This window comes from Castor canadensis, chromosome 13, assembly GCF_047511655.1.
Source record: "Castor canadensis chromosome 13, mCasCan1.hap1v2, whole genome shotgun sequence".
Taxonomy (NCBI): Eukaryota; Metazoa; Chordata; class Mammalia; order Rodentia; family Castoridae; genus Castor; species Castor canadensis.
In genome coordinates, this window is record NC_133398.1 from 118,800,196 (window position 1) to 118,825,731 (window position 25,536).

Here is a 25,536-nt window from a genome sequence, read left to right on the forward strand (position 1 = left end):
GGCTCTACTCTCTGTTCTCCTCTCCTCTTCAGCAAACTGGTCTTTTTTAGTTCTCCCTACACCCCAGGTTCCTCCTCCTGAAGGACCTTCGCACATGCTGCTCCAGCTTCAAGAACCCTCCTCCCCACCTTCTCAGATGTCAGGTCTCAACCCCACATCACTTCCTCAGGGAGCCTTCCCAATCTCTCCAAATGAGGTATATTCACACTGTTAACAGGTTTTCTGAGAGGAGAACTGGTTAATTGTGAATGTCAACTCTCTCTATCTCTCTCTCTCTCTCTCTCTCTCTCTCTCTCTCTCACACACACACACACACACACGTATCCCTCCCTCTCTCCTGGCACTCTCTCTCTCTGTCTCTGTCTCTCTGTCTCTCTCTCTCTCTCTGTTTCTCTCTCTCTCTCTCACACACACACACACACACACACACACACACACACACACAAACACACATCTATCCCTTCCTCTTTCCTGGCATGGCACATTTTCTGTTGTTGCTGCTTTTGGACATCAGATTCTGAGTTCTGCTGCCATTGGCCCTCAAGAGGCTATCGGACCTTCAGGCTTGGGCTGCATCTTTAGCCTCCTTGGTTCTGAGGTTTTCAGCTTCTTGGAATAAACTGCTGTCAGCTTCCCTGTCATCTAGACTGCAGATGTCCAGCATGGGACTTTTCAGCCTCTGTGATTGTGGAAGTCAATCTGCTAAGTCACCTCTTAAATAAATATATATTCTAGTCATTCTGCTTGTCTGAGAACCCTGGATAGTACAGGCTTTGTTAGTGTTTACTCATCGTTTTATTCCTGGCACTTAGTACAGAGCCAGATACTTAATTGGTTCTGAGTAAGACATTCAAAGAATATTTGATGAGTCTTGTTACCAACAATTGACCTGTTTATTCCTGGCAGATTAAAGGCAATCTTTTACATTTTTCTGGTAGTAGTAAGATATGGAGATGTCTTATTATCTAATGGTTATTTATTAGTAACTCTATTTGGAAGAGAGGCTTTTTTGAAATCGAAAAAACCCACGTAAATACACTACAAACCCATATCTGTTCATTTCAGTTTATTTGAACAGACTACTCTATTCAGATTTGTCCGTTTCTAAAAATGATGGGTAACAGCTTGTTTTTAGCTTGTCAATTCTTAGGAAGGCAAATGAGGACTTTTATGAAACTGGCAACTTAACTCATTTTGCAGAGTTGTCACATAAGTTGTGCTTTTGGAAGTGAACCACTAGATTATATGTAAAGGTAAGAAACTGGCAGTTTGTATTTTCTGGAGTCCAGCATCAATTAAAAATGCTGTGGGAACCTTAAAAATGAAAAAATACCTAGTGCACATATCAAACATCGGGTTACTACAATATGTTAACTGTACTAAATGTGGATACGCAAAATTACAAGCGTATTTTCAAGTGGCTGTTGAATGCAGTGGTTATACACATCACTTGGAAAACAGAATTTCGAGGACACTTCAATCATAACAAAGGCAGAGACAATCAAGTGGCCACAGTTTTCTATGCCAATATGGCCAGTACTTCTAAAGTTTATACAAAGGTAATTATGAAACTACAAGGAAACCCCATGTCAAAAAACATTTCACAACACGAATGATGTTAATATTAAAAGAAGAAGAGAACTATTTTCATCATACTTGCAGTTAAACTCAGGATCTTATACTTCCTATGTAGGTGCCCTTGACTCACCCTCCCAGCCACTTTTTGCTGATTAAGTTTGATACCACGTCTTCCTTGTATGTCACATTTTCTGTGATGTAGTGAGGTAGCTATTCCATTTACATGTTTCTGAATTATTTCCTTAATTTTTCATTTCCATGGTAATTCTATTTTTAGAAGTTATTCATGTATACAAGACATTATATTATTCTTTCCAAATTAGTCATTGTTTACTTCTGCGTTCACAATATCCTTTTGATTATAAAAAATATTTCTCTCTATGTATTTCATTATATTTTGTATATCTATATGCACATATATTCAATTATTGTATATATCTACATACCTATTTCTATATAAATATCTCCTGGTCAAATCTCCAATATGTGGAAGATTTTCTTATCTTTTCTAGGCTAATCTGGTCAGGGAAATATGTGTCCATCCATGCAGCTTTCATTGTGGTGGGCAACTTCAACAAAATTCTGCATTTTCCTGTTCATCATCCTAAGGACAATGTTGAATAGGAAGGGTTTGTAATTCTTTAAATTCTAGGTAAGATTGTTTCCATTTTCTTGGTAGTTATGGAATGTATGTTCATTTAGTAGATATAGGTCAATAGATTACAGAGGGATTGGCATCTTTCATTTATAATCATTCTGGTATTTGCTGGCATATCTGTATAGTGTCTTCTGGTGTTCTTCCTTGTTTTGTTAAATCAAACGTTATTTCTTGAACAGCAGTTTGTCTTAACTATGTGTCACCCTAAACATGATCCTTCCAAATGAGTTTTAGTCTTTTCTATCACAGTATATTTTACATCCAGATATGAGTATTCATACCTTAATTATTTGTATTAATGATTAATATCCTAGTCTGGGCTCATTGTGGTAAGTGGCTCCCTTGGGTGTCTTTCTCCTTGTGATGTAAGAATACCCCTTAAACTTTTTAGATTTTACTCAGTTTCATTTCGCTAAGTTTCACTGATATATTTGACGTATTTTCACCTTTACCTTACTTTTTTCCATGTTTCATGGTTTTTTTAGAGTTTTCCTTATTTACAACTTGGAAATTCCGATACAATATTTCCAAATAGTATGATTGCTATCTGCAGGATTATTTTTGTCATTTATGTTCGATTCAATATTTCTCTTTGGCAATTTACCCTCCTTGTCTCAAATTTAAAAAGTTGTCATTGTGATACCAGAAAATATTTGAGTTCTCTTTTGTCCTGTTTACCTACCAGGTACACAGTTCAGAAGAGCCAGCCCAAACAACTTCAACAGTTTTTCCCCAAATTATTCCTTATTTCCTTTTCAAAATTCCGGGGTAATTTTGTGATTATCCTGGATTTGGAAATAATTTGGAGCATGTATCTGTATTGACATAGATGTGGAGCGTGAGTTCTAAATTCGTATTTTCTCATAGTTTTTCCAAATTTTTGTGATTTTGTTGTAGTATTTTTAAAAATGTGTGATTAGTTTATTTTCTTGCTTCTTAAAAAAAAAGATGAAGTTTCCCCTTTTATCTAATGTATATATTGATGCGTATTTATGGGTCACATACGTGAACATTTATTTTATATTATGCATTTATTTTTTAATTTCATTTTTGTTATCTATATATTTTTCCTAAATATTGGAGTGTAGCGTGATAAGTATCAAATTTCTATGTCCTTTCTTGAAAATCCTTACTTAGCTAAATTTCTCATTTCGGTTGCAGGCAATCTGGGAGCACTTTAAAATTCTTTCTCATTGTGACATCATAAAATTTTTCATGCTTCAATGTTCTGTTAGGAATTCTCATATACAGATTCGTTAACACCGAAGAAAAAGCACTCCAACAGTCTTCCTTTCCAATATAATCCATTATTCATCACTCACTTTATACTTGTATGGCGGTCAGAGTTAATTCGGAACAATTAAAATATACGGGGCACACATAAATTTTGACATACTTTGCAGTCGTGTTTATGCTCATTTCTGGATGGTGATTTCAATATGCAGCTTCTTAAAGATGATCTGTATTGGCAATCTACCTTTAATGGTTATTCCCTCACCACTCTCATGCACAGTTCTCCATGCTCATTACTAAATATTTTACAAATTGTGTAACTTAATATCGGAAGGCATTTTCTTCTTTTTGCCTGTACTTTTCTATCCCCGTTTAGGTGAACATTGAGATTATATCGAAGCCTACAAAATGTCCTCAATTTTAGGGACTTCCTTCTGCGTTCCACAAGTTGCTGAAATATTACTATTTCTTGGTTCTTTTCATATAAGCAAGCATGGATATGACGGCTCAAATGTTAATGTCTCTACTTATGCTTTGCTATAAAATGTTGATTGAATTTTAATTACCTCATTTTCTTGCAGATAAATGGGTATATGACACCTAATTATGGCGTATTTGTTAATAATCTTTCAGACATGTGACACTGAGGTTTTTCTTTATGCATTCTAACGTGTGTCACTTCCTTTCTACAATCTAGTCAATATCGTCAAATTTACCCAGTTCCTGAGAATTACTTTCTTACTGGTATGTCTTCTTTGAAGTGCGTCCTTCTTACTAAAGTCACGTCATATCACATTCTCTGGATATGTCTTGAGTCCTCGTTACCTGTATTTTTCTATTAATTTCTATTTTACTAATTTATTTCATATCCACATGTTCTTTATTAATAGTGTGAAAGTCCATATTTGAAAGCAAAATGCAGTTTTATTTCTTAAGGTGTTGTTCTAAGAGTAAAATATCCTTTGAAATGGTAATCAGTAAGAAAGGAAAACTATTTAATAAAAATTTCTTTTTGCCTACAAATTGAACTAAATCCTTCATTTTACTTCTGCTTGGAAGTTTATATAATACTCGAACATTTGATATTATGAGAGTATCTATGAGTCTTGTTACCAACAATTGACCTGTTTATTCCTGGCAGATTAAAGGCAATCTTTTACATTTTTCTGGTAGTAGTAAGATATGGAGATGTCTTATTATCTAATGGTTATTTATTAGTAACTCTATTTGGAAGAGAGGCTTTTTTGAAATCGAAAAAACCCACGTAAGTACACTACAAACCGATATCTGTTCATTTCAGTTCATTTGAACAGACTACTCTATTCAGATTTGTCCGTTTCTAAAAATGATGGGTAACAGCTTGTTTTTAGCTTGTCAATTCTTAGGAAGGCAAATGAGGACTTTTATGAAACTGGCAACTTAACTCATTTTGCAGAGTTGTCACATAAGTTGTGCTTTTGGAAGTGAACCACTAGATTATATGTAAAGGTAAGAAACTGGCAGTTTCTATTTTCTGGAGTCCAGCATCAATTAAAAATGCTGTGGGAACCTTAAAAATGAAAAAATACCTAGTGCACATATCAAACATCGGGTTACTACTATATGTTAACTGTACCAAATGTGGATACGCAAAATTACAGGAGTATTTTCAAGTGGCTGTTGAATGCAGTGGTTATACACATCACTTGGAAAACAGAATTTCGAGGACACTTCAGTCATAACAAAGGCAGAGACAATCAAGTGGCCACAGTTTTCTATGCCAATATGGCCAGTACTTCTAAAGTTTATACAAAGGTAATTATGAAACTACAAGGAAACCCCATGTCAAAAAACATTTCACAACACGAATGATGTTAATATTAAAAGAAGAAGAGAACTATTTTCATCATACTTGCAGTTAAACTCAGGACCTTATACTTCCTATGTAGGTGCCCTTGACTCACCCTCCCAGCCACTTTTTGCTGATTAAGTTTGATATCACGTCTTCCTTGTATGTCACATTTTCTGTGATGTAGTGAGGTAGCTATTCCATTTACATGTTTCTGAATTATTTCCTTAATTTTTCATTTCCATGGTAATTCTATTTTTAGAAGTTATTCATGTATACAAGACATTATATTATTCTTTCCGAATTAGTCATTGTTTACTTCTGCGTTCACAATATCCTTTTGATTATAAAAAATATTTCTCTCTATGTATTTCATTATATTTTGTATATCTATATGCACATATATTCAATTATTGTATATATCTACATACCTATTTCTATATAAATATCTCCTGGTCAAATCTCCAATATGTGGAAGATTTTCTTATCTTTTCTAGGCTAATCTGGTCAGGGAAATATGTGTCCATCCATGCAGCTTTCATTGTGGTGGGCAACTTCAACAAAATTCTGCATTTTCCTGTTCATCATCCTAAGGACAATGTTGAATAGGAAGGGTTTGCAATTCTTTAAATTCTAGGTAAGATTGTTTCCATTTTCTTGGTAGTTATGGAGTGTATGTTCATTTAGTAGATATAGGTCAATAGATTACAGAGGGATTGGCATCTTTCATTTATAATCATTCTGGTATTTGCCGGCATATCTGTATAGTGTCTTCTGGTGTTCTTCCTTGTTTTGTTAAATCAAACGTTATTTCTTGAACAGCAGTTTGTCTTAACTATGTGTCACCCTAAACATGATCCTTCCAAATTAGTTTTAGTCTTTTCTATCACAGTATATTTTACATCCAGATATGAGTATGCATACCTTAATGATTTGTATTAATGATTAATATCCTAGTCTGGGCTCATTGTGATAATTGGCTCCTTTGGGTGTCTTTCTCCTTGTGATGTAAGAATACCCCTTAAAGTTTTTAGATTTTACTCAGTTTCATTTAGCTAAGTTTCACTGATATATTTGACGTATTTTCACCTTTACCTTACTTTTTTGCATGTTTCATGGTTTTTTTAGAGTTTTCCTTATTTACAACTTGGAAATTCCGATACAATATTTCCAAATAGTATGATTGCTATCTGCAGGATTATTTTTGTCATTTATGTTCGATTCAATATTTCTCTTTGGCTATTTACCCTCCTTGCTCTCAAATTTAAAAAGTTGTCATTGTGATACCAGAAAATATTTGAGTTCTCTTTTGTCCTGTTTACCTACCAGGTACACAGTTCAGTAGAGCCAGCCCAAACAACTTCAACAGTTTTTCCCCAAATTATTCCTTATTTCCTTTTCAAAATTCCGGGGTAATTTTGTGATTATCCTGGATTTGGAAATAATTTGGAGAATGTATCTGTATTGACATAGATGTGGAGCGTGAGTTCTAAATTTTTATTTTCTCATAGTTTTTCCAAATTTTTGTGATTTTGTTGTAGTATTTTTAAACATGTGTGATTAGTTTATTTTCTTGCTTCGTAAAAAAAAACGATGAAGTTTCCCCTTTTATCTAATGTATATATTGATGCGTATTTATGGGTCACATACGTGAACATTTATTTTATACTATGCATTTATTTTTTAATTTCATTTTTGTTATCTATATATTTTTCCTAAATATTGGAGTGTAGCGTGATAAGTATCAAATTTCTATGTCCTTTCTTGAAAATCCTTACTTAGCTAAATTTCTCATTTCTGTTGCAGGCAATCTGGGAGCACTTTAAAATTCTTTCTCATTGTGACATCATAAAATTTTTCATGCTTCAATGTTCTGTTAGGAATTCTCATATACAGATTCGTTAACACCGAAGAAAAAGCACTCCAACAGTCTTCCTTTCCAATATAATCCATTATTCATCACTCACTTTATACTTGTATGGCGGTCAGAGTTAATTCGGAACAATTAAAATATACGGGGCACACATAAATTTTGACATACTTTGCAGTCGTGTTTATGCTCATTTCTGGATGGTGATTTCAATATGCAGCTTCTTAAAGATGATCTGTATTGGCAATCTACCTTTAATGGTTATTCCCTCACCACTCTCATGCACAGTTCTCCATGCTCATTACTAAATATTTTCAAATTGTGTAACTTAATATCGGAAGGCATTTTCTTCTTTTTGCCTGTACTTTTCTATCCCCGTTTAGGTGAACATTGAGATTATATCGAAGCCTGCAAAATGTCCTCAATTTTAGGGACTTCCTTCTGCGTTCCACAATTTGCTGAAATATTACTATTTCTTGGTTCTTTTCATATAAGCAAGCATGGATATGACGGCTGAAATGTTAATGTCTCTACTTATGCTTTGCTATAAAATGTTGATTGAATTTTAATTACCTCATTTTCTTGCAGATAAATGGGTATATGGCACCTAATTATGGCGTATTTGTTAATAATCATTCAGACATGTGACACTGAGGTTTTTCTTTATGCATTCTAACGTGTGTCACTTCCTTTCTAAAATCTAGTCAATATCGTCAAATTTACCCAGTTCCTGAGAATTACTTTCTTACTGGTAGTTATTCTTTGAAGTGCGTCCTTCTTACTAAAGTCACGTCATATCACATTCTCTGGATATGTCTTGAGTCCTCGTTACCTGTATTTTTCTATTAATTTCTATTTTACTAATTTATTTCATATCCACATGTTCTTTATTAATAGTGTGAAAGTCCATATTTGAGAGCAAAATGCAGTTTTATTTCTTAAGGTGTTGTTCTAAGAGTAAAATATCCTTTGAAATGGTAATCAGTAAGAAAGGAAAACTATTTAATAAAAATTTCTTTTTGCCTACAAATTGAACTAAATCCTTCATTTTACTTCTGCTTGGAAGTTTATATACTACTCGAACATTTGATATTATGAGAGTATCTATGAGTCTTGTTACCAACAATTGACCTGTTTATTCCTGGCAGATTAAAGGCAATTTTTTACATTTTTCTGGTAGTAGTAAGATATGGAGATGTCTTATTATCTAATGGTTATTTATTAGTAACTCTATTTGGAAGAGAGGCTTTTTTGAAATCGAAAAAACCCACGTAAATACACTACAAACCGATATCTGTTCATTTCCGTTCATTTGAACAGACTACTCTATTCAGATTTGTCCGTTTCTAAAAATGATGGGTAACAGCTTGTTTTTAGCTTGTCAATTCTTAGGAAGGCAAATGAGGACTTTTATGAAACTGGCAACTTAACTCATTTTGCAGAGTTGTCACATAAGTTGTGCTTTTGGAAGTGAACCACTAGATTATATGTAAAGGTAAGAAACTGGCAGTTTCTATTTTCTGGAGTCCAGCATCAATTAAAAATGCTGTGGGAACCTTAAAAATGAAAAAATACCTAGTGCACATATCAAATATCGGGTTACTACTATATGTTAACTGTACTAAATGTGGATACGCAAAATTACAGGAGTATTTTCAAGTGGCTGTTGAATGCAGTGGTTATACACATCACTTGGAAAACAGAATTTCGAGGACAATTCAGTCATAACAAAGGCAGAGACAATCAAGTGGCCACAGTTTTCTATGCCAATATGGCCCGTACTTCTAAAGTTTATACAAAGGTAATTATGAAACTACAAGGAAACCCCATGTCAAAAAACATTTCACAACACGAATGATGTTAATATTAAAAGAAGAAGAGAACTATTTTCATCATACTTGCAGTTAAACTCAGGACCTTATACTTCCTATGTAGGTGCCCTTGACTCACCCTCCCAGCCACTTTTTGCTGATTAAGTTTGATATCACGTCTTCCTTGTATGTCACATTTTCTGTGATGTAGTGAGGTAGCTATTCCATTTACATGTTTCTGAATTATTTCCTTAATTTTTCATTTCCATGGTAATTCTATTTTTAGAAGTTATTCATGTATACAAGACATTATATTATTCTTTCCAAATTAGTCATTGTTTACTTCTGCGTTCACAGTATCCTTTTCATTATAAAAAATATTTCTATGTATTTCATTATATTTTTTATATCTATATGCACATATATTCAATTATTGTATATATCTACATACCTATTTCTATATAAATATCTCCTAGGTCAAATCTCTAATATGTGGAAGATTTTCTTATCTTTTCTAGGCTAATCTGGTCAGGGAAATATTTGTCCATCCATGCAGCTTTCATTGTGGTGGGCAACTTCAACAAAATTCTGCATTTTCCTGTTCATCATCCTAAGAACAATGTTGAATAGGAAGGGTTTGTAATTCTTTAAATTCTAGGTAAGATTGTTTCCATTTTCTTGGTAGTTATGGAATGTATGTTCATTTAGTAGATATAGGTCAATAGATTACAGAGGGATTGGCATCTTTCATTTATAATCATTCTGGTATTTGCCGGCATATCTGCATAGTGTCTTCTGGTGTTCTTCCTTGTTTTGTTAAATCAAACGTTATTTCTTGAACAGCAGTTTGTCTTAACTATGTGTCACCCTAAACATGATCCTTCCAAATGAGTTTTAGTCTTTTCTATCACAGTATATTTTACATCCAGATATGAGTATGCATACCTTAATGATTTGTATTAATGATTAATATCCTAGTCTGGGCTCATTGTGATAATTGGCTCCTTTGGGTGTCTTTCTCCTTGTGATGCAAGAATACCCCTTAAAGTTTTTAGATTTTACTCAGTTTCATTTGGCTAAGTTTCACTGATATATTTGACCTATTTTCACCTTTACCTTACTTTTTTCCATGTTTCATGGTTTTTTTAGAGTTTTCCTTATTTACAACTTGGAAATTCCGATACAATATTTCCAAATAGTATGATTGCTATCTGCAGGATTATTTTTGTCATTTATGTTCGATTCAATATTTCTCTTTGGCAATTTACCCTCCTTGCTCTCAAATTTAAAAAGTTGTCATTGTGATACCAGAAAATATTTGAGTTCTCTTTTGTCCTGTTTACCTACCAGGTACACAGTTCAGAAGAGCCAGCCCAAACAACTTCAACAGTTTTTCCCCAAATTATTCCTTATTTCCTTTTCAAAATTCCGGGGTAATTTTGTGATTATCCTGGATTTGGAAATAATTTGGAGAATGTATCTGTATTGACATAGATGTGGAGCGTGAGTTCTAAATTTTTATTTTCTCATAGTTTTTCCAAATTTTTGTGATTTTGTTGTAGTATTTTTAAACATGTGTGATTAGTTTATTTTCTTGCTTCGTAAAAAAAAACGATGAAGTTTCCCCTTTTATCTAATGTATATATTGATGCGTATTTATGGGTCACATACGTGAACATTTATTTTATACTATGCATTTATTTTTTAATTTCATTTTTGTTATCTATATATTTTTCCTAAATATTGGAGTGTAGCGTGATAAGTATCAAATTTCTATGTCCTTTCTTGAAAATCCTTACTTAGCTAAATTTCTCATTTCTGTTGCAGGCAATCTGGGAGCACTTTAAAATTCTTTCTCATTGTGACATCATAAAATTTTTCATGCTTCAATGTTCTGTTAGGAATTCTCATATACAGATTCGTTAACACCGAAGAAAAAGCACTCCAACAGTCTTCCTTTCCAATATAATCCATTATTCATCACTCACTTTATACTTGTATGGCGGTCAGAGTTAATTCGGAACAATTAAAATATACGGGGCACACATAAATTTTGACATACTTTGCAGTCGTGTTTATGCTCATTTCTGGATGGTGATTTCAATATGCAGCTTCTTAAAGATGATCTGTATTGGCAATCTACCTTTAATGGTTATTCCCTCACCACTCTCATGCACAGTTCTCCATGCTCATTACTAAATATTTTCAAATTGTGTAACTTAATATCGGAAGGCATTTTCTTCTTTTTGCCTGTACTTTTCTATCCCCGTTTAGGTGAACATTGAGATTATATCGAAGCCTGCAAAATGTCCTCAATTTTAGGGACTTCCTTCTGCGTTCCACAATTTGCTGAAATATTACTATTTCTTGGTTCTTTTCATATAAGCAAGCATGGATATGACGGCTCAAATGTTAATGTCTCTACTTATGCTTTGCTATAAAATGTTGATTGAATTTTAATTACCTTATTTTCTTGCAGATAAATGGGTATATGACACCTAATTATGGCGTATTTGTTAATAATCTTTCAGACATGTGACACTGAGGTTTTTCTTTATGCATTCTAACGTGTGTCACTTCCTTTCTACAATCTAGTCAATATCGTCAAATTTACCCAGTTCCTGAGAATTACTTTCTTACTGGTATGTCTTCTTTGAAGTGCGTCCTTCTTACTAAAGTCACGTCATATCACATTCTCTGGATATGTCTTGAGTCCTCGTTACCTGTATTTTTCTATTAATTTCTATTTTACTAATTTATTTCATATCCACATGTTCTTTATTAATAGTGTGAAAGTCCATATTTGAAAGCAAAATGCAGTTTTATTTCTTAAGGTGTTGTTCTAAGAGTAAAATATCCTTTGAAATGGTGATCAGTAAGAAAGGAAAACTATTTAATAAAAATTTCTTTTTGCCTACAAATTGAACTAAATCCTTCATTTTACTTCTGCTTGGAAGTTTATATTATACTCGAACATTTGATATTATGAGAGTATCTATGAGTCTTGTTACCAACAATTGACCTGTTTATTCCTGGCAGATTAAAGGCAATCTTTTACATTTTTCTGGTAGTAGTAAGATATGGAGATGTCTTATTATCTAATGGTTATTTATTAGTAACTCTATTTGGAAGAGAGGCTTTTTTGAAATCGAAAAAACCCACGTAAATACACTACAAACCGATATCTGTTCATTTCCGTTCATTTGAACAGACTACTCTATTCAGATTTGTCCGTTTCTAAAAATGATGGGTAACAGCTTGTTTTTAGCTTGTCAATTCTTTGGAAGGCAAATGAGGACTTTTATGAAACTGGCAACTTAACTCATTTTGCAGAGTTGTCACATAAGTTGTGCTTTTGGAAGTGAACCACTAGATTATATGTAAAGGTAAGAAACTGGCAGTTTCTATTTTCTGGAGTCCAGCATCTATTAAAAATGCTGTGGGAACCTTAAATATGAAAAAATACCTAGTGCACATATCAAATATCGGGTTACTACTATATGTTAACTGTACTAAATGTGGATACGCAAAATTACAGGAGTATTTTCAAGTGGCTGTTGAATGCAGTGGTTATACACATCACTTGGAAAACAGAATTTCGAGGACACTTCAGTCATAACAAAGGCAGAGACAATCAAGTGGCCACAGTTTTCTATGCCAATATGGCCAGTACTTCTAAAGTTTATACAAAGGTAATTATGAAACTACAAGGAAACCCCATGTCAAAAAACATTTCACAACACGAATGATGTTAATATTAAAAGAAGAAGAGAACTATTTTCATCATACTTGCAGTTAAACTCAGGACCTTATACTTCCTATGTAGGTGCCCTTGACTCACCCTCCCAGCCACTTTTTGCTGATTAAGTTTGATATCACGTCTTCCTTGTATGTCACATTTTCTGTGATGTAGTGAGGTAGCTATTCCATTTACATGTTTCTGAATTATTTCCTTAATTTTTCATTTCCATGGTAATTCTATTTTTAGAAGTTATTCATGTATACAAGACATTATATTTTTCTTTCCAAATTAGTCATTGTTTACTTCTGCGTTCACAATATCCTTTTCATTATAAAAAATATTTCTCTCTATGTATTTCATTATATTTTGTATATCTATATGCACATATATTCAATTATTGTATATATCTACATACCTATTTCTATATAAATATCTCCTGGTCAAATCTCCAATATGTGGAAGATTTTCTTATCTTTTCTAGGCTAATCTGGTCAGGGAAATATGTGTCCATCCATGCAGCTTTCATTGTGGTGGGCAACTTCAACAAAATTCTGCATTTTCCTGTTCATCATCCTAAGGACAATGTTGAATAGGAAGGGTTTGTAATTCTTTAAATTCTAGGTAAGATTGTTTCCATTTTCTTGGTAGTTATGGAGTGTATGTTCATTTAGTAGATATAGGTCAATAGATTACAGAGGGATTGGCATCTTTCATTTATAATCATTCTGGTATTTGCCGGCATATCTGTATAGTGTCTTCTGGTGTTCTTCCTTGTTTTGTTAAATCAAACGTTATTTCTTGAACAGCAGTTTGTCTTAACTATGTGTCACCCTAAACATGATCCTTCCAAATTAGTTTTAGTCTTTTCTATCACAGTATATTTTACATCCAGATATGAGTATGCATACCTTAATGATTTGTATTAATGATTAATATCCTAGTCTGGGCTCATTGTGATAATTGGCTCCTTTGGGTGTCTTTCTCCTTGTGATGTAAGAATACCCCTTAAAGTTTTTAGATTTTACTCAGTTTCATTTAGCTAAGTTTCACTGATATATTTGACGTATTTTCACCTTTACCTTACTTTTTTGCATGTTTCATGGTTTTTTTAGAGTTTTCCTTATTTACAACTTGGAAATTCCGATACAATATTTCCAAATAGTATGATTGCTATCTGCAGGATTATTTTTGTCATTTATGTTCGATTCAATATTTCTCTTTGGCTATTTACCCTCCTTGCTCTCAAATTTAAAAAGTTGTCATTGTGATACCAGAAAATATTTGAGTTCTCTTTTGTCCTGTTTACCTACCAGGTACACAGTTCAGTAGAGCCAGCCCAAACAACTTCAACAGTTTTTCCCCAAATTATTCCTTATTTCCTTTTCAAAATTCCGGGGTAATTTTGTGATTATCCTGGATTTGGAAATAATTTGGAGAATGTATCTGTATTGACATAGATGTGGAGCGTGAGTTCTAAATTTTTATTTTCTCATAGTTTTTCCAAATTTTTGTGATTTTGTTGTAGTATTTTTAAACATGTGTGATTAGTTTATTTTCTTGCTTCGTAAAAAAAAACGATGAAGTTTCCCCTTTTATCTAATGTATATATTGATGCGTATTTATGGGTCACATACGTGAACATTTATTTTATACTATGCATTTATTTTTTAATTTCATTTTTGTTATCTATATATTTTTCCTAAATATTGGAGTGTAGCGTGATAAGTATCAAATTTCTATGTCCTTTCTTGAAAATCCTTACTTAGCTAAATTTCTCATTTCTGTTGCAGGCAATCTGGGAGCACTTTAAAATTCTTTCTCATTGTGACATCATAAAATTTTTCATGCTTCAATGTTCTGTTAGGAATTCTCATATACAGATTCGTTAACACCGAAGAAAAAGCACTCCAACAGTCTTCCTTTCCAATATAATCCATTATTCATCACTCACTTTATACTTGTATGGCGGTCAGAGTTAATTCGGAACAATTAAAATATACGGGGCACACATAAATTTTGACATACTTTGCAGTCGTGTTTATGCTCATTTCTGGATGGTGATTTCAATATGCAGCTTCTTAAAGATGATCTGTATTGGCAATCTACCTTTAATGGTTATTCCCTCACCACTCTCATGCACAGTTCTCCATGCTCATTACTAAATATTTTCAAATTGTGTAACTTAATATCGGAAGGCATTTTCTTCTTTTTGCCTGTACTTTTCTATCCCCGTTTAGGTGAACATTGAGATTATATCGAAGCCTGCAAAATGTCCTCAATTTTAGGGACTTCCTTCTGCGTTCCACAATTTGCTGAAATATTACTATTTCTTGGTTCTTTTCATATAAGCAAGCATGGATATGACGGCTGAAATGTTAATGTCTCTACTTATGCTTTGCTGTAAAATGTTGATTGAATTTTAATTACCTCATTTTCTTGCAGATAAATGGGTATATGGCACCTAATTATGGCGTATTTGTTAATAATCATTCAGACATGTGACACTGAGGTTTTTCTTTATGCATTCTAACGTGTGTCACTTCCTTTCTAAAATCTAGTCAATATCGTCAAATTTACCCAGTTCCTGAGAATTACTTTCTTACTGGTAGTTATTCTTTGAAGTGCGTCCTTCTTACTAAAGTCACGTCATATCACATTCTCTGGATATGTCTTGAGTCCTCGTTACCTGTATTTTTCTATTAATTTCTATTTTACTAATTTATTTCATATCCACATGTTCTTTATTAATAGTGTGAAAGTCCATATTTGAGAGCAAAATGCTGTTTTATTTCTTAAGGTGTTGTTCTAAGAGTAAAATATCCTTTGAAATGGTAATCAGTAAGAAAGGAAAACTATTTAATAAAAATTTCTTTTTGCCTACAAATTGAACTAAATCCTTCATTTTACTTCTGCTTGGAAGTTTATATACTACTCGAACATTTGATATTATGAGAGTATCTATGAGTCTTGTTACCAACAATTGACCTGTTTATTCCTGGCAGATTAAAGGCAATTTTTTACATTTTTCTGGTAGTAGTAAGATATGGAGATGTCTTATTATCTAATGGTTATTTATTAGTAAATCTATTTGGAAGAGAGGCTTTTTTGAAATCGAAAAAACCCACGTAAATACACTACAAACCGATATCTGTTCATTTCCGTTCATTTGAACAGACTACTCTATTCAGATTTGTCCGTTTCTAAAAATGATGGGTAACAGCTTGTTTTTAGCTTGTCAATTCTTAGGAAGGCAAATGAGGACTTTTATGAAACTGGCAACTTAACTCATTTTGCAGAGTTGTCACATAAGTTGTGCTTTTGGAAGTGAACCACTAGATTATATGTAAAGGTAAGAAACTGGCAGTTTCTATTTTCTGGAGTCCAGCATCAATTAAAAATGCTGTGGGAACCTTAAAAATGAAAAAATACCTAGTGCACATATCAAATATCGGGTTACTACTATATGTTAACTGTACTAAATGTGGATACGCAAAATTACAGGAGTATTTTCAAGTGGCTGTTGAATGCAGTGGTTATACACATCACTTGGAAAACAGAATTTCGAGGACAATTCAGTCATAACAAAGGCAGAGACAATCAAGTGGCCACAGTTTTCTATGCCAATATGGCCCGTACTTCTAAAGTTTATACAAAGGTAATTATGAAACTACAAGGAAACCCCATGTCAAAAAACATTTCACAACACGAATGATGTTAATATTAAAAGAAGAAGAGAACTATTTTCATCATACTTGCAGTTAAACTCAGGACCTTATACTTCCTATGTAGGTGCCCTTGACTCACCCTCCCAGCCACTTTTTGCTGATTAAGTTTGATATCACGTCTTCCTTGTATGTCACATTTTCTGTGATGTAGTGAGGTAGCTATTCCATTTACATGTTTCTGAATTATTTCCTTAATTTTTCATTTCCATGGTAATTCTATTTTTAGAAGTTATTCATGTATACAAGACATTATATTATTCTTTCCAAATTAGTCATTGTTTACTTCTGCGTTCACAATATCCTTTTCATTATAAAAAATATTTCTATGTATTTCATTATATTTTTTATATCTATATGCACATATATTCAATTATTGTATATATCTACATACCTATTTCTATATAAATATCTCCTAGGTCAAATCTCTAATATGTGGAAGATTTTCTTATCTTTTCTAGGCTAATCTGGTCAGGGAAATATTTGTCCATCCATGCAGCTTTCATTGTGGTGGGCAACTTCAACAAAATTCTGCATTTTCCTGTTCATCATCCTAAGAACAATGTTGAATAGGAAGGGTTTGTAATTCTTTAAATTCTAGGTAAGATTGTTTCCATTTTCTTGGTAGTTATGGAATGTATGTTCATTTAGTAGATATAGGTCAATAGATTACAGAGGGATTGGCATCTTTCATTTATAATCATTCTGGTATTTGCCAGCATATCTGCATAGTGTCTTCTGGTGTTCTTCCTTGTTTTGTTAAATCAAACGTTATTTCTTGAACAGCAGTTTGTCTTAACTATGTGTCACCCTAAACATGATCCTTCCAAATGAGTTTTAGTCTTTTCTATCACAGTATATTTTACATCCAGATATGAGTATGCATACCTTAATGATTTGTATTAATGATTAATATCCTAGTCTGGGCTCATTGTGATAATTGGCTCCTTTGGGTGTCTTTCTCCTTGTGATGCAAGAATACCCCTTAAAGTTTTTAGATTTTACTCAGTTTCATTTGGCTAAGTTTCACTGATATATTTGACGTATTTTCACCTTTACCTTACTTTTTTCCATGTTTCATGGTTTTTTTAGAGTTTTCCTTATTTACAACTTGGAAATTCCGATACAATATTTCCAAATAGTATGATTGCTATCTGCAGGATTATTTTTGTCATTTATGTTCGATTCAATATTTCTCTTTGGCAATTTACCCTCCTTGCTCTCAAATTTAAAAAGTTGTCATTGTGATACCAGAAAATATTTGAGTTCTCTTTTGTCCTGTTTACCTACCAGGTACACAGTTCAGAAGAGCCAGCCCAAACAACTTCAACAGTTTTTCCCCAAATTATTCCTTATTTCCTTTTCAAAATTCCGGGGTAATTTTGTGATTATCCTGGATTTGGAAATAATTTGGAGAATGTATCTGTATTGACATAGATGTGGAGCGTGAGTTCTAAATTTTTATTTTCTCATAGTTTTTCCAAATTTTTGTGATTTTGTTGTAGTATTTTTAAACATGTGTGATTAGTTTATTTTCTTGCTTCGTAAAAAAAAACGATGAAGTTTCCCCTTTTATCTAATGTATATATTGATGCGTATTTATGGGTCACATACGTGAACATTTATTTTATACTATGCATTTATTTTTTAATTTCATTTTTGTTATCTATATATTTTTCCTAAATATTGGAGTGTAGCGTGATAAGTATCAAATTTCTATGTCCTTTCTTGAAAATCCTTACTTAGCTAAATTTCTCATTTCGGTTGCAGGCAATCTGGGAGCACTTTAAAATTCTTTCTCATTGTGACATCATAAAATTTTTCATGCTTCAATGTTCTGTTAGGAATTCTCATATACAGATTCGTTAACACCGAAGAAAAAGCACTCCAACAGTCTTCCTTTCCAATATAATCCATTATTCATCACTCACTTTATACTTGTATGGCGGTCAGAGTTAATTCGGAACAATTAAAATATACGGGGCACACATAAATTTTGACATACTTTGCAGTCGTGTTTATGCTCATTTCTGGATGGTGATTTCAATATGCAGCTTCTTAAAGATGATCTGTATTGGCAATCTACCTTTAATGGTTATTCCCTCACCACTCTCATGCACAGTTCTCCATGCTCATTACTAAATATTTTCAAATTGTGTAACTTAATATCGGAAGGCATTTTCTTCTTTTTGCCTGTACTTTTCTATCCCCGTTTAGGTGAACATTGAGATTATATCGAAGCCTGCAAAATGTCCTCAATTTTAGGGACTTCCTTCTGCGTTCCACAATTTGCTGAAATATTACTATTTCTTGGTTCTTTTCATATAAGCAAGCATGGATATGACGGCTCAAATGTTAATGTCTCTACTTATGCTTTGCTATAAAATGTTGATTGAATTTTAATTACCTCATTTTCTTGCAGATAAATGGGTATATGACACCTAATTATGGCGTATTTGTTAATAATCTTTCAGACATGTGACACTGAGGTTTTTCTTTATGCATTCTAACGTGTGTCACTTCCTTTCTACAATCTAGTCAATATCGTCAAATTTACCCAGTTCCTGAGAATTACTTTCTTACTGGTATGTCTTCTTTGAAGTGCGTCCTTCTTACTAAAGTCACGTCATATCACATTCTCTGGATATGTCTTGAGTCCTCGTTACCTGTATTTTTCTATTAATTTCTATTTTACTAATTTATTTCATATCCACATGTTCTTTATTAATAGTGTGAAAGTCCATATTTGAAAGCAAAATGCAGTTTTATTTCTTAAGGTGTTGTTCTAAGAGTAAAATATCCTTTGAAATGGTGATCAGTAAGAAAGGAAAACTATTTAATAAAAATTTCTTTTTGCCTACAAATTGAACTAAATCCTTCATTTTACTTCTGCTTGGAAGTTTATATTATACTCGAACATTTGATATTATGAGAGTATCTATGAGTCTTGTTACCAACAATTGACCTGTTTATTCCTGGCAGATTAAAGGCAATCTTTTACATTTTTCTGGTAGTAGTAAGATATGGAGATGTCTTATTATCTAATGGTTATTTATTAGTAACTCTATTTGGAAGAGAGGCTTTTTTGAAATCGAAAAAACCCACGTAAATACACTACAAACCGATATCTGTTCATTTCCGTTCATTTGAACAGACTACTCTATTCAGATTTGTCCGTTTCTAAAAATGATGGGTAACAGCTTGTTTTTAGCTTGTCAATTCTTTGGAAGGCAAATGAGGACTTTTATGAAACTGGCAACTTAACTCATTTTGCAGAGTTGTCACATAAGTTGTGCTTTTGGAAGTGAACCACTAGATTATATGTAAAGGTAAGAAACTGGCAGTTTCTATTTTCTGGAGTCCAGCATCTATTAAAAATGCTGTGGGAACCTTAAATATGAAAAAATACCTAGTGCACATATCAAATATCGGGTTACTACTATATGTTAACTGTACTAAATGTGGATACGCAAAATTACAGGAGTATTTTCAAGTGGCTGTTGAATGCAGTGGTTATACACATCACTTGGAAAACAGAATTTCGAGGACACTTCAGTCATAACAAAGGCAGAGACAATCAAGTGGCCACAGTTTTCTATGCCAATATGGCCAGTACTTCTAAAGTTTATACAAAGGTAATTATGAAACTACAAGGAAACCCCATGTCAAAAAACATTTCACAACACGAATGATGTTAATATTAAAAGAAGAAGAGAACTATTTTCATCATACTTGCAGTTAAACTCAGGACCTTATACTTCCTATGTAGGTGCCCTTGACTCACCCTCCCAGCCACTTTTTGCTGATTAAGTTTGATATCACGTCTTCCTTGTATGTCACATTTTCTGTGATGTAGTGAGGTAGCTATTCCATTTACATGTTTCTGAATTATTTCCTTAATTTTTCATTTCCATGGTAATTCTATTTTTAGAAGTTATTCATGTATACAAGACATTATATTTTTCTTTCCAAATTAGTCATTGTTTACTTCTGCGTTCACAATATCCTTTTCATTATAAAAAATATTTCTCTCTATGTATTTCATTATATTTTGTATATCTATATGCACATATATTCAATTATTGTATATATCTACATACCTATTTCTATATAAATATCTCCTGGTCAAATCTCCAATATGTGGAAGATTTTCTTATCTTTTCTAGGCTAATCTGGTCAGGGAAATATGTGTCCATCCATGCAGCTTTCATTGTGGTGGGCAACTTCAACAAAATTCTGCATTTTCCTGTTCATCATCCTAAGGACAATGTTGAATAGGAAGGGTTTGTAATTCTTTAAATTCTAGGTAAGATTGTTTCCATTTTCTTGGTAGTTATGGAGTGTATGTTCATTTAGTAGATATAGGTCAATAGATTACAGAGGGATTGGCATCTTTCATTTATAATCATTCTGGTATTTGCCGGCATATCTGTATAGTGTCTTCTGGTGTTCTTCCTTGTTTTGTTAAATCAAACGTTATTTCTTGAACAGCAGTTTGTCTTAACTATGTGTCACCCTAAACATGATCCTTCCAAATTAGTTTTAGTCTTTTCTATCACAGTATATTTTACATCCAGATATGAGTATGCATACCTTAATGATTTGTATTAATGATTAATATCCTAGTCTGGGCTCATTGTGATAATTGGCTCCTTTGGGTGTCTTTCTCCTTGTGATGTAAGAATACCCCTTAAAGTTTTTAGATTTTACTCAGTTTCATTTAGCTAAGTTTCACTGATATATTTGACGTATTTTCACCTTTACCTTACTTTTTTGCATGTTTCATGTTTTTTTTAGAGTTTTCCTTATTTACAACTTGGAAATTCCGATACAATATTTCCAAATAGTATGATTGCTATCTGCAGGATTATTTTTGTCATTTATGTTCGATTCAATATTTCTCTTTGGCTATTTACCCTCCTTGCTCTCAAATTTAAAAAGTTGTCATTGTGATACCAGAAAATATTTGAGTTCTCTTTTGTCCTGTTTACCTACCAGGTACACAGTTCAGAAGAGCCAGCCCAAACAACTTCAACAGTTTTTCCCCAAATTATTCCTTATTTCCTTTTCAAAATTCCGGGGTAATTTTGTGATTATCCTGGATTTGGAAATAATTTGGAGAATGTATCTGTATTGACATAGATGTGGAGCGTGAGTTCTAAATTTTTATTTTCTCATAGTTTTTCCAAATTTTTGTGATTTTGTTGTAGTATTTTTAAACATGTGTGATTAGTTTATTTTCTTGCTTCGTAAAAAAAAACGATGAAGTTTCCCCTTTTATCTAATGTATATATTGATGCGTATTTATGGGTCACATACGTGAACATTTATTTTATACTATGCATTTATTTTTTAATTTCATTTTTGTTATCTATATATTTTTCCTAAATATTGGAGTGTAGCGTGATAAGTATCAAATTTCTATGTCCTTTCTTGAAAATCCTTACTTAGCTAAATTTCTCATTTCTGTTGCAGGCAATCTGGGAGCACTTTAAAATTCTTTCTCATTGTGACATCATAAAATTTTTCATGCTTCAATGTTCTGTTAGGAATTCTCATATACAGATTCGTTAACACCGAAGAAAAAGCACTCCAACAGTCTTCCTTTCCAATATAATCCATTATTCATCACTCACTTTATACTTGTATGGCGGTCAGAGTTAATTCGGAACAATTAAAATATACGGGGCACACATAAATTTTGACATACTTTGCAGTCGTGTTTATGCTCATTTCTGGATGGTGATTTCAATATGCAGCTTCTTAAAGATGATCTGTATTGGCAATCTACCTTTAATGGTTATTCCCTCACCACTCTCATGCACAGTTCTCCATGCTCATTACTAAATATTTTCAAATTGTGTAACTTAATATCGGAAGGCATTTTCTTCTTTTTGCCTGTACTTTTCTATCCCCGTTTAGGTGAACATTGAGATTATATCGAAGCCTGCAAAATGTCCTCAATTTTAGGGACTTCCTTCTGCGTTCCACAATTTGCTGAAATATTACTATTTCTTGGTTCTTTTCATATAAGCAAGCATGGATATGACGGCTGAAATGTTAATGTCTCTACTTATGCTTTGCTGTAAAATGTTGATTGAATTTTAATTACCTCATTTTCTTGCAGATAAATGGGTATATGGCACCTAATTATGGCGTATTTGTTAATAATCATTCAGACCTGTGACACTGAGGTTTTTCTTTATGCATTCTAACGTGTGTCACTTCCTTTCTAAAATCTAGTCAATATCGTCAAATTTACCCAGTTCCTGAGAATTACTTTCTTACTGGTAGTTATTCTTTGAAGTGCGTCCTTCTTACTAAAGTCACGTCATATCACATTCTCTGGATATGTCTTGAGTCCTCGTTACCTGTATTTTTCTATTAATTTCTATTTTACTAACTTATTTCATATCCACATGTTCTTTATTAATAGTGTGAAAGTCCATATTTGAGAGCAAAATGCAGTTTTATTTCTTAAGGTGTTGTTCTAAGAGTAAAATATCCTTTGAAATGGTAATCAGTAAGAAAGGAAAACTATTTAATAAAAATTTCTTTTTGCCTACAAATTGAACTAAATCCTTCATTTTACTTCTGCTTGGAAGTTTATATACTACTCGAACATTTGATATTATGAGAGTATCTATGAGTCTTGTTACCAACAATTGACCTGTTTATTCCTGGCAGATTAAAGGCAATCTTTTACATTTTTCTGGTAGTAGTAAGATATGGAGATGTCTTATTATCTAATGGTTATTTATTAGTAACTCTATTTGGAAGAGAGGCTTTTTTGAAATCGAAAAAACCCACGTAAATACACTACAAACCGATATCTGTTCATTTCAGTTCATTTGAACAGACTACTCTATTCAGATTTGTCCGTTTCTAAAAATGATGGGTAACAGCTTGTTTTTAGCTTGTCAATTCTTAGGAAGGCAAATGAGGACTTTTATGAAACTGGCAACTTAACTCATTTTGCAGAGTTGTCACATAAGTTGTGCTTTTGGAAGTGAACCACTAGATTATATGTAAAGGTAAGAAACTGGCAGTTTCTATTTTCTGGAGTCCAGCATCAATTAAAAATGCTGTGGGAACCTTAAAAATGAAAAAATACCTAGTGCACATATCAAATATCGGGTTACTACTATATGTTAACTGTACCAAATGTGGATACGCAAAATTACAGGAGTATTTTCAAGTGGCTGTTGAATGCAGTGGTTATACACATCACTTGGAAAACAGAATTTCGAGGACAATTCAGTCATAACAAAGGCAGAGACAATCAAGTGGCCACAGTTTTCTATGCCAATATGGCCCGTACTTCTAAAGTTTATACAAAGGTAATTATGAAACTACAAGGAAACCCCATGTCAAAAAACATTTCACAACACGAATGATGTTAATATTAAAAGAAGAAGAGAAGTATTTTCATCATACTTGCAGTTAAACTCAGGACCTTATACTTCCTATGTAGGTACCCTTGACTCACCCTCCCAGCCACTTTTTGCTGATTAAGTTTGATATCACGTCTTCTTTGTATGTCACATTTTCTGTGATGTAGTGAGGTAGCTATTCCATTTACATGTTTCTGAATTATTTCCTTAATTTTTCATTTCCATGGTAATTCTATTTTTAGAAGTTATTCATGTATACAAGACATTATATTTTTCTTTCCAAATTAGTCATTGTTTACTTCTGCGTTCACAATATCCTTTTCATTATAAAAAATATTTCTCTCTATGTATTTCATTATATTTTGTATATCTATATGCACATATATTCAATTATTGTATATATCTACATACCTATTTCTATATAAATATCTCCTGGTTCAAATCTCTAATATGTGGAAGATTTTCTTATGTTCATTTAGTAGATATAGGTCAATAGATTACAGAGGGATTGGCATCTTTCATTTATAATCATTCTGGTATTTGCCGGCATATCTGTATAGTGTCTTCTGGTGTTCTTCCTTGTTTTGTTAAATCAAACGTTATTTCTTGAACAGCAGTTTGTCTTAACTATGTGTCACCCTAAACATGATCCTTCCAAATGAGTTTTAGTCTTTTCTATCACAGTATATTTTACATCCAGATATGAGTATGCATACCTTAATGATTTGTATTAATGATTAATATCCTAGTCTGGGCTCATTGTGGTAATTGGCTCCCTTGGGTGTCTTTCTCCTTGTGATGTAAGAATACCCCTTAAAGTTTTTACATTTTACTCACTTTCATTTGGATAAGTTTCACTGATATATTTGACGTATTTTCACCTTTACCTTACTTTTTTCCATGTTTCATGGTTTTTTTAGAGTTTTCCTTATTTACAACTTGGAAATTCCAATACAATATTTCCAAATAGTATGATTGCTATCTGCAGGATTATTTTTGTCATTTAGGTTCGATTCAATATTTCTCTTTGGCAATTTACCCTCCTTGCTCTCAAATTTAAAAGGTTGTCATTGTGATACCAGAAAATATTTGAGTTCTCTTTTGTCTTGTTTAACTACCAGGTACACAGTTCAGAAGAGCCAGCCCAAACAACTTCAACAGGTTTTCCCCAAATTCTTCCTTATTTCCTTTTCAAAATTCCGGGGTAATTTTGTGATTATCCTGGATTTGGAAATAATTTGGAGCATGTATCTGTATTGACATAGATGTGGAGCGTGAGTTCTAAATTTGTATTTTCTCATAGTTTTTCCAAATTTTTGTGATTTTGTTGTAGTATTTATAAACATGTGTGATTAGTTTATTTTCTTGCTTCGTAAAAAAAAACGATGAAGTTTTCCCTTTTATCTAATGTATATATTGATGCGTATTTATGAGTCACATACGTGAACATTTATTTTATACTATGCATTTATTTTTTAATTTCATTTTTGTTATCTATATATTTTTCCTAAATATTGGAGTGTAGCGTGATAAGTATCAAATTTCTATGTCCTTTCTTGAAAATCCTTACTTAGCTAAATTTCTCATTTCGGTTGCAGGCAATCTGGGAGCACTTTAAAATTCTTTCTCATTGTGACATCATAAAATTTTTCATGCTTCAATGTTCTGTTAGGAATTCTCATATACAGATTCGTTAACAC